We start from the raw sequence: 10,556 nt of genomic DNA, 5'->3' as shown, positions 1-10,556 counted from the left end.
ATATTAGGGGAGTAATGGATCAAGTAGGCCGGGTCTTTTCGTAATGAATTGAGTTGTAGATTTTGGTACCTCACAACAATTTACTCTAAAAACCCACCAACACCTTTATAAAAATGGAAAATTATCACAAATAAATGTAGACACCTAATTTCGTCCCTCTCCGATGTCGTTTTACCCATGTTTACCTTATCCTACCGTGTATCCTCTCCCGTGTGATAATCCCTCCATAAAATGACAAAAATAACAACCCCCTAACTAATTTTGTTTTAACCTAATATTCTAACAACCCACCCAATTAAAAAAACAACACCTACCTACCCTATCCTAACAAACTCTACCCCACCTCACCACTACCCCCTACCCCACGTGACCCCACCTACCTCACCACTACCCCACCCTCACCTCATATATACACACACAAAAGGGACCATCATCTTCCATATATTTGCTCACAATTCACACAGATATACAGGATTCACCATACAACAATTGGGGACACACAAAAAAAAAATCCATCCTCTCATCTACATATTCTCTCACTGAACATATCACATACCTGATCGGAAACCTATACACCCACATAGTGGTATACACACACAGATGGCTGGCAAAAAAAAGAGGGGGAGATCCATCAGATAACATACACAGAAGAATACGCACACACTCAAGAGAGAGAAGAGAGCTCTCACCATTAACACAGCTTATATACACACAGCTTCAGGCACACATCGAGAATCGACCATTTTCTATTAGACACTCTATCACCAACATCGAGACTCACCCAGATAACAACAACAACACAGATTCCCTTCACAATTCATCGCACACACACAATCGGAAAGGAGAAAAATGGAGGGAGATTAAGAAAGATCGGAGAAAGAGAGATTCGAGTGAGAGAGAGATCAAAACAGAGAGAAGGATCGAAAGATTGGGAGCAAAGCATAAAGGGGAACCAACTGAGAAGGAGGGTGGTGCAATCGGATTCCGGCAACGTCCATCGAAATCGTGGTTGTGTTCGGTTCTGCTTATTATATTTGATGTGTTGGAGTGAATATTGTGTTTGGTTGATGATTCTGATGTGGTGATATGTTTCGATATTGTGTTTGAGAAATCGCGATTACTGTGGTTGATATTGATTGATTGATTTACGTGAATGAAGGAATTGAAAGAGTTGAATTCATGTGGGAATAAGTGGGCGAGAATTGAAAACTTGATATAATTAATAAACTTTGATTAGTTTGATTCATTAATTGTTTGACTTGAAATAAACGTTAATTGAATTTGGTAGTATCAAGATACGCTGATTGGAATAGGCAAGACGTAGGTCGGGTAGGCAAATCTAGAGACTGTGGGTTGATTGAGTGTTTGAATTTGATTGAATGATTTGATTTTAGCTTTTGAATCAATTGTATAATTTGGCCGGGGAATGCCCTGAAGTAATGCCCCGAGGTATGATGTACCCGGAGGACGTTCATGGTGAAGGCTCAAGGCGTCGGGTAGAGCATTAGTTCAGGATTAGTGTAGGTTTACTTTCAGTCCCTTTTATTTCGGGTTGTAATAATTGGACTGGACTTTACATTTCGGGGTGTTTTGTTTTGTTTGATTATGTTGCGTGCTTCTTGTGAGGTTCATACATTTCTTAGTGCCAAATAGTCGATACACTCTACCAAGCGACCGTGGTTGAACCACGGGCTCGAGAGGTGCCTAATACCTTCCCCTCGGTCAACAGAATTCCTTAGCCGGAATCTCTGTTCGCAAACCAGTTCAAAGAGTCAAACAGTTTTGAAAAGGATTTTCTAATAGTGACTTGGCACGCCAGATTATGCCAAGTGGCGACTCTGAATAAAAAATGTAAATAATCCTTTTCCGAAACAAATTTTCATTTCTTGTCACTTAAATAATAAAACCCTTTCGAACTTAAAATATAAATCTTTTGGAGTACGTAAAAGGGGTGTGACAATAAACTTATTAGATTGTTAATTATAAGTTATAGCAAAAATTTTCAATAATTACTAGACTAAAAAATAATTATAAGCTATAGCAACTTTATAGAAAAATCTATTTTAATTAAATATTTGAAAATCAATTATTTAATATTTATTATTTATATTATTTCCTTATTTTAGCATTTAACAGTTATGATAATTATGACAAGTTATATTATTACCTCAATTACTTCTTGCTCCTTAATCTATCCAATTCATACTAGACATTTTTATTGTGCCAACAAGATCAAGAAACCTCTTACACTTTCTCTCCGAACCTCAAAGTGTTCTTGTTTCACTCTTAACTCTTTTTCTACACATAATTGCAGCAAAAAACACCAACAAAAAAAATGACAACAACAACCCCATAATTAATTGGGAAGAATTTTATTCTTCTATTCAACAACAACAACAACCCCATAATTAATTGGGAAGAATTTTATTCTTCTATTCAACAACAACAAGACACCACAACAACCAAGTACGACGGCAAAAATATTTGTGACAACAAAAATATAGAATTGGATCTACTTACTATGGTTCTTCGCAGGGGCGGACTCACGCGCATTTTTCGGGTGCTCGAGCACCCACTAAACTCGACGCAAAATAGGTATAATTATATAAGAAACAATGAAAAAATGGTAAAATATATATAAAAAAAAAGCACCCACAGTCTAAAATTGTTGGGTCCGCCACTGGTTCTTCGTCAGTTTTTTTTTCATTAGATTGAAACATTGTTAAATCTTCTTCAAATAGTATTTCCTGTAGTGATTATAACGTTGGTTATTTGTTTTTATTAATGTGAATTATATTTATTCTAGTTTTACGACTATCAGTTTGATTAATGTATCGTTTCATGTTATGTTCACCATATAGTCATAGATACAGCGTTTTTAATACGTAAGGCTAAATAGATTCAGATTTTGTATAATATTTAAATATTAGTGCTATGTGATGTCAAATTTCTGTACATAAATGTTAAACCATTTACATGACATTGACTGTTTTCATAGTTAAGACATATCAGTGTTATGATGTATATACAATTCCATATTCATAACATAACACTAATATGTGTATTATACAGAACATATATAACACTTGTTATGGATCTGCTATTACGTACATAATTATTTTTTTTGTATATTAGACTATATACATAACAGAATATCGATGCTTTGATATACATTATTTAGATATGAATATAGTTTTATATACATAAGAGTAAACTGACCATTTGACTCGTTGAGACTAGATGCATAACAATGCTATGTATGATTGACTCATACATAACATCCTCGAAAACATTGAGTATCTATTTCATCATCACTTGAAACGACATTCTTGTGGTCACAATATTTTACTAATTGAAATTTGAAACACTCCCAATATGGAACTTATAGTTGAAACAATTTATGTTTTGATTTGAATTGTCAAAATTTTAAACAATGATTTCATAACTTATTGACATGAACTTTTTTTGCAATCGTGCGATGCGCGAATCTATGGATAATATGAAACATTACAGTTTCAATGAATTTTGGATTCAATTATTTACTGTAAGAGAGGCTCATCTATTTTTAGCTATACCGAGATATATGTTTGCGGGTGGTGAAGTGCTACTCTACTACCAAGAGACTATACATTGTTGCTTTAGGACATCCAAAGGACCATATGAATTGTTATATTCATATCACGCCTTACTACAAGGATTCATTTATATGAAAAGTTTGAAGTCCAAAATTACTTATTTAGTATTAGCTTATCTTTGATCAAGTCACTTTTTTATTTCTTTCGATGTCATGCTACACCTTTTATTTTTACTAAGTTTATTAACTTGTAAGTAGACACTTCTCAATAAGTAATGGTCTTTTGTTAAATTATTTATTAGCATAATATAACTTGTTATATTTTTATGTAAATTTTATTTCAAAAAGTTGAAAATTTAATGTCCAAATTTACGTGGAACATCAGTAAATTTCGACCTCTCCAAACAAATTGGAGTAGAGGAATCAAGCCAAATATACTTCGAGTCTACTATAGTTTTGTCTTGTTTTTGTAATTAGACTTCAATAGTTTGCTTTTTTTCTACGCGTGTTTGAACGCTCTTTCAAAGTCTCGGCATACTTTCAATATTTCTCCTTAAATTAAACTCTGTTTCAGTTATACCTGTAATCCATGCATAAATTTCTCAAATGCATCCAAATATTTGTGATATTAATGATTAATAATCTAACCCTCTAAGTCTGGTCACTTCGATGACCCAAATGGATTGCTTGCTGATTGGAATGGGTCTGCTTGGATGCATTATTGAGTGTTGTTTCAATTGATTGGAAATAGTAATAAAAATTTAAAACTTGAATTGATTTAGAGTAGATTTGAGCTAAATTTCAGCATGGGTTCAAAGGTAAAGTTCTGACAATTTCATAAATAAGCTTAGTTTCGTGTGTGTTTTGCTACAAAGAAACGAGTACGTATTGAAAAAATTAAATTTGAAATTTTGGTGATTTGGTGCAGTATTTGAGGTGTTTTTTTATTGAATCTGCTGTTTGAATTCAAGGAAGAAGATGAATTCGATTTTTAGTATAATACTGTATAATATTGCATGTGAGCATATTAGACAACTCTTATAATTTTGCATTATTTAATAATATACATAATTATACAAATCTGTACATATGTATATATCATGTTTAAACAATGTATCTGCATTGTATAAGTGTGTATAAAATAGGAAGGAAAAAAAAAATCACTCAAATAAGAAGACTATATTGTATATACAACAATATACAATACAATATATTAAAAAAAAGTGAACTTTTCTTCCTCGGATTAAAACACCAATTCATCTAAAAACACTTCAAAACTAAGTCAAATCATTCAAAAATTCAGTTTTTGACTCCTCAATACATAATTGATCTTTTGTAATCATACCTACTCAAAACTAAACTTATTTACAAAAATTTGATGCTCAGATTTTGAAGCTTCGAGCTTCAACAATGGTTAACTAATTCTATGAAAAAGCAAACTAAGCTAGTTGTTGTGTTAAACCAGTGATAAAATCCATCATATAAACATAAAGAAAACATTTGTATTCGATCGGAAACTGAAAATTTTTTGAGTAATCCACACAAAATCAGTCAGGTAAGGTACTGTGTAGTTCGAATTTCGAAGTTTTAAGTAAATTGAATTTTCTGGCAAAAATCAAATTGGGGATTGGAGGAATTTTGCAAAATTTTTAAATAATTCACATAGAATCAATCACGTAATGTACTGTACGAAATCAAATGAATATAAGGAAATTGAAGTTTTTAGGACAAAAATCAAATTGGAGATTGGAGGAATTTTGCAAAAATTTTAATGAATCCAATCCACACAAATCAGCCATTGTGAGACTCCACAAAATCTAAAGCTTAACTCAATCCTTTAGAGCATGAAGAGGGGTCCCACACTTAGAAATTTCAGTAAGTGTTTACATGTAGAATTATTTTTAGCCTTCATGATTTGGCAATCTTATTTTACGACCCTTATGACCTTAAAAGTCGATCCCTAGATTGAGTCATGCTCAGGTGTGTCAATAGGTCACTTCGGTTGAGTTTTGAATTTTTCGAACCTCGTTTGAATCATGTTTGGGTGACCAAAACAATGGTTTGACGCGTCGCGTCGCCCATCGCGTCGACAGATAATTTTTCCCAGCTTTCAGTGCAATTTCAGTGAACCCATGCGAACTCGAAGCGGCGCGTTGGTAATCGCATTGATTCCATCGATGCGGCGGTCTGCGTGTCACTGGCCACAATTTCTGCTTTTTTTAACTCCACATCTAGAGGGGTAAATAAGTCATTTTTTCCACTTTCAGTCATCCCTAAAACACGATATTAAGCCTTTCTAAAGGCAAAATTCATTTATTATTCATAAATCCTCTCTCGAACAAACTTTAACCCATCAAATTCAAGATTCAAGCCCCAAGAAATTCACCACAACTTTCAAAGAACTAACAATCAAGGTATGTTAGGTGTTCATCTAAGGGCTTCCTTCCACCTTTGGAGATCAAGAACCCCTTTTAAACTACAAGTTGATTGCTTTCATGAATTTCACGTTGAGTTTGATTGTATTCATGATTATGATGTTATTTGGGGTTTCTAATTCATGAGTTAGTTCAAGTTCATGTGAATTAATTAACATGTGTGTAATGTTATGGGGATCATGTCAAAAAAAACCTTGAATTTGTAAGTTGGAATTTGTAACCATGATGCCTACATATTGTTCATTACTATGTGCATAGGTTATGCTTTCCAAGTGTTTGATAAAATGTTCATGCTAGTTGAAAAGTGAAACCATAACATGTCAATATGTATACAAGCTTTACATAGATTTACAGTAGTTTCAGAATAGTCTCAGTGATGTCACATACAGTAGCACTCAGTCAGTTACAGAACTCAGTATACTCAATCAGTTAACAGAAGTTCAGTGTACTAAGCCAGCTAATAGAACTCAGTTAACTCAGCTCAGTTTAGATAGACAACACGATCAGTAACAGTTCAATCAAGCCTAGTACAATCTAGAAATCAGTTCAGTGTCTATTCAGTTGGGAGTAGGAATCAGCACTGAGCGAATTCAGGGATGAGGGCATTCCTGCCAGTAGGGTTTGACCCATAGTAGCAATCTTTGTGTTACAGAACTACGTAGCCAACGTAGGTTGAGATATCTTCCTGCCAGATTAGAGTTAATACATCTCGTACGAGTTTTCTGCCAGCGAGGGTTGACGAAATGTCTTCCTGTCAGAGAGGGTTAACTCATAGCCATTGTTAGTATCCCTTGGCAAGGTGCTAACACCCTTCCTACTGGGGTCACTAGTTGGACCCCAACTCAGTTCATAATCGGGATATGTCAGTTATATGATTACTTCCCAAAGTTTCAGTTTCAGTCTCAGTATAGAACTCAATTCAGTTCTACAGAATTAGGACTGTCAGAAACAGTCACCCAGCTCAGTATAGAACTCAGTTTAGTTCTACAGAATCAGGACCGTAAAAAATAGTCACCCAGTTATCAGTAATACAGTTATCAGTAAATTCAAATATCAATCATTCAGTTACAGAACCCAGTATCCAGTGTTATTATGATCTCAGTCACAATATACGTAGTTATGCGCATAATATTCATAATTAGTGATTACAACAGTTTCAGATATATGTACTCTCATTCAATTATATTCATGTTACTCAACCAGTTATTGTTCATGCATACGAACCCATGCATATCAGCCTACCTCACTTAGCATACCGGTACATTCAATGTACTGACGCATACCTTTTATTTTGCGCTATGATGTCTTATATCATAGGTTCAGACGCACGGGCTCCTGACCGTACTTAGTAGCCCAGACTATCAACAACAGATTTAGTAGTGAGTCCTCATAGTTCGAGGACAGAGTTATCATTTCAGTATTTCAGTAGTTCAGCATATTCAGTAGATGGAGTTAGTTGGGGACTTGTCCCATCAACTCCATATTTAGATAGTTAGAGGCTTTCAAGCTGGATTATTTCAGATAGATCTTCAGTTTTCAGTATTCAGTATTTGTTTCAGTTATGAACCTTATGGCGACTTCAGCCTAATTTCACTTTTATTTCAGTAATATTATACAGTGCTCACAACAGGTACCAGTCATGGATTATCTTGTGGTCCTTCGAGTTCGCAAGCACTGTGTGATGTTCGGGGTGCAGACTCGGGATATTACAATGTAGTGTATTGTGGAGTACGAATTTCGGATGAATTTTAAGGAAAATTGAAATTTTTAGGGCAAAAACAAAATTGGGGAATCGAGGAATTTTTCAAAAATTTTGACAAATCCATACAAAATGAGCCACCTAAGAACTATCGTAGTACAAATCTGAAACAATTCCATACACAATGAGCCACTAAGGTACTATCGAAGTACAAATATGAAACAACTCCATATATAATGAGCCACTGAGGTACTATCGGAGTATAAATATGAAACAACTACATACATAATGAGTCACGTAAGGTACTGTGGAAATCGAATTCGGATGAATTTAGCAATTTATTGTTGTAGATGAGGCTGAGGTGTCCGTTTTGAGAAGGGAAGAGGAAAGAGGTATAAAATTAGGCGCGTGATAACAATTGGCGTAGTAGGTGCATGAAATACTACAATAGACACGTGACAGTCGACGTAATAGGCACATGGAATACTACAATATACACTTGACAATATTATCTATAAAAGCAAGTCCACTACACTAGTATAAATATTCATATCTCTCAGATAGTTAATTATTGAAAATCGAAAGAAAAAAAAGAGAGGGAAAAGAAAAGAAGAGGAAAAAAAAAAAAGACAATGGCAGCTCCAACATGCTATTTCTGTTCACTTTTTGGTGAAAGATGCACATGCTTGAGAGGTGACCATTGTTTCTTTGTGAAAAAAAGAATACCAGCAAAGATGCGAATCAGAAATCAAGGTCGTCTCAATAAAATTAGTTGCCTAAGGTTAAATTTTCATATGGGGCCTTAATTATACGCACATATCAAAGATATTATCAATAATTTAGAGTTACTTTTTGATTTTTACTTACTACTTTTTTTTAGTGTAGTATTCTTAGAACATATTAATATTACTATTTATAAGAGTAATAATTAATTTTAATTAATAAGATATTAGTCATTTATTTGCAATGCATTACCTTAAATATTATTGTAAAAACTTTATTTATTAATAGCAATATTTGATAAAAAGTTTTAAAATATTTTTAGTAAACAATAGATAGTTCTTTTTTTATTATTAATTTAAATTTTATATCTTTTATATTGTTCAATCTTTAATATCATTTTAAGTGAAATTAAAATCATAAAATTTATATTAAAATAAATGTGTTTCAATTCAACTTCAAATTTGCACTTAAAATCCAAATAATACTCCCACCCTACATGTGACATACTTTCTTTTTTAATTTGTTCAGAAAAAAATGTCCCTTATTATAATTAGAAAAACTTTAGCTTTAAAACTACACATTTAAATGATTTACAAATTTTAAAAATCTTTCTTTTTTTTTTTAGAAAAAATAATATAAGCATACACCTTAACTTACTATATTTACATAAATCTCCATCTAATTATAAAAATTCCAACTAATAATGTATCTCCATTGGATGTATCAGGAGCTAATTATGTAACTTTATAAAGGAAAAAACATATCTTCATTGAATGTGTTATGTATCTCGACAGACCCAAAATCAGAAAAAATATATCGGGAGCTAATTATGTATCTTTTCAAAGTACAAAATGCATTTTCGTTATATGTATCGGGAGCTAATTATGTATCTCTACAGATCAAAAATGAAAAATATCAATAATTATGTAAAATATTAAAATTTATTGTAATTAAACTTCAACATGTCATAATTTATGTTATTTTTACTTCTTTTTTTTAATATCATGCCACATAAAATGAGCGGAGTAATCAATTTGACTTTTATATAATTAGGGCCCATGTTGAGTTGTCTTAAAAAGTAGAAAAAATAACATAAAATAGCATACTTAAAACTATAATTACAATAAATAGCAATACTTTTATAAAATTATAATTTATAGCAAGAGTAGCATTATTTTACTCATTAACTAAGCAAGTGCATATTTTACTCTCACTACTTTATATTTTCCTATTTTCACTCCACTATTTCACCTCCCCCAATTATAGTTATATCCTTTACCCTTTTTTTTTCATCTTATTTTTTAAACATTTTATTTTTTATTTTATTTTATTTTCATTTTTTTATTTCCACTTTATTTTCTCTCTTCTATTTCTCTACTTTTTTTCCTTTTCGTTTTTATTTTTATTTTTTTTCCTTTTTCATATTTGAAGATAATTATCTCCATAATCTTCAAGATTTCAAAATAAAACATCATTACTGTCTTTCAGTCTCTTATATCTCTACCTTTTTTTTTCTTGTTAGTTTTTTTTCATCTTATTTTTTATCATTTTATTTTGATTTCTTCTTCTTTTTCATTTTTTTATTTTTTCTTTCTACTTTATTTTCTCTCTTCTATTTCTCTTTTTCATTTTCTTTTTTTTTCCTTCTCATACCTTTTTTTCTTTTCCTATTTTCGTTTTCTTCTTATTTTTTCTATTTTATTTCGTTTCTTTTTTTATTTTATTTTTACACTTCTATTTCTCTTTCTTCCTTTTTTTTTTCTTTTTCACTTCTCTTTTTTTCATTTTTTTTATTTTTATATTTTTGTTTTCCCCCCTTTTTTTTTACCCTTCTATCTCTAACTTTTATTTTAAAAAGACAAATATGTATATCACAAACATATATTCAAAAAAACATACAAAATACACAGTCATACAGATCTGGATATGTATTTACGGTACAAAACATACATATGTATTTACGAAATACATATCATATTCATATTAAACAATAACAAACATAACTATACTATATATCTTCGTATGTATTTGCGAAATACAAAGGTGACTCGTATAAAATAAGAATATACATATGGATCAGGTATGTATTCTGTAAATACATATAGCTCTGCATATGTATTTACAG

The sequence above is a fragment of the Capsicum annuum genome, chromosome 7 (genome assembly GCF_002878395.1).
Source record: "Capsicum annuum cultivar UCD-10X-F1 chromosome 7, UCD10Xv1.1, whole genome shotgun sequence".
In the NCBI taxonomy this organism is placed as follows: Eukaryota; Viridiplantae; Streptophyta; class Magnoliopsida; order Solanales; family Solanaceae; genus Capsicum; species Capsicum annuum.
Note: the sequence above shows the minus strand (reverse complement) of the source record.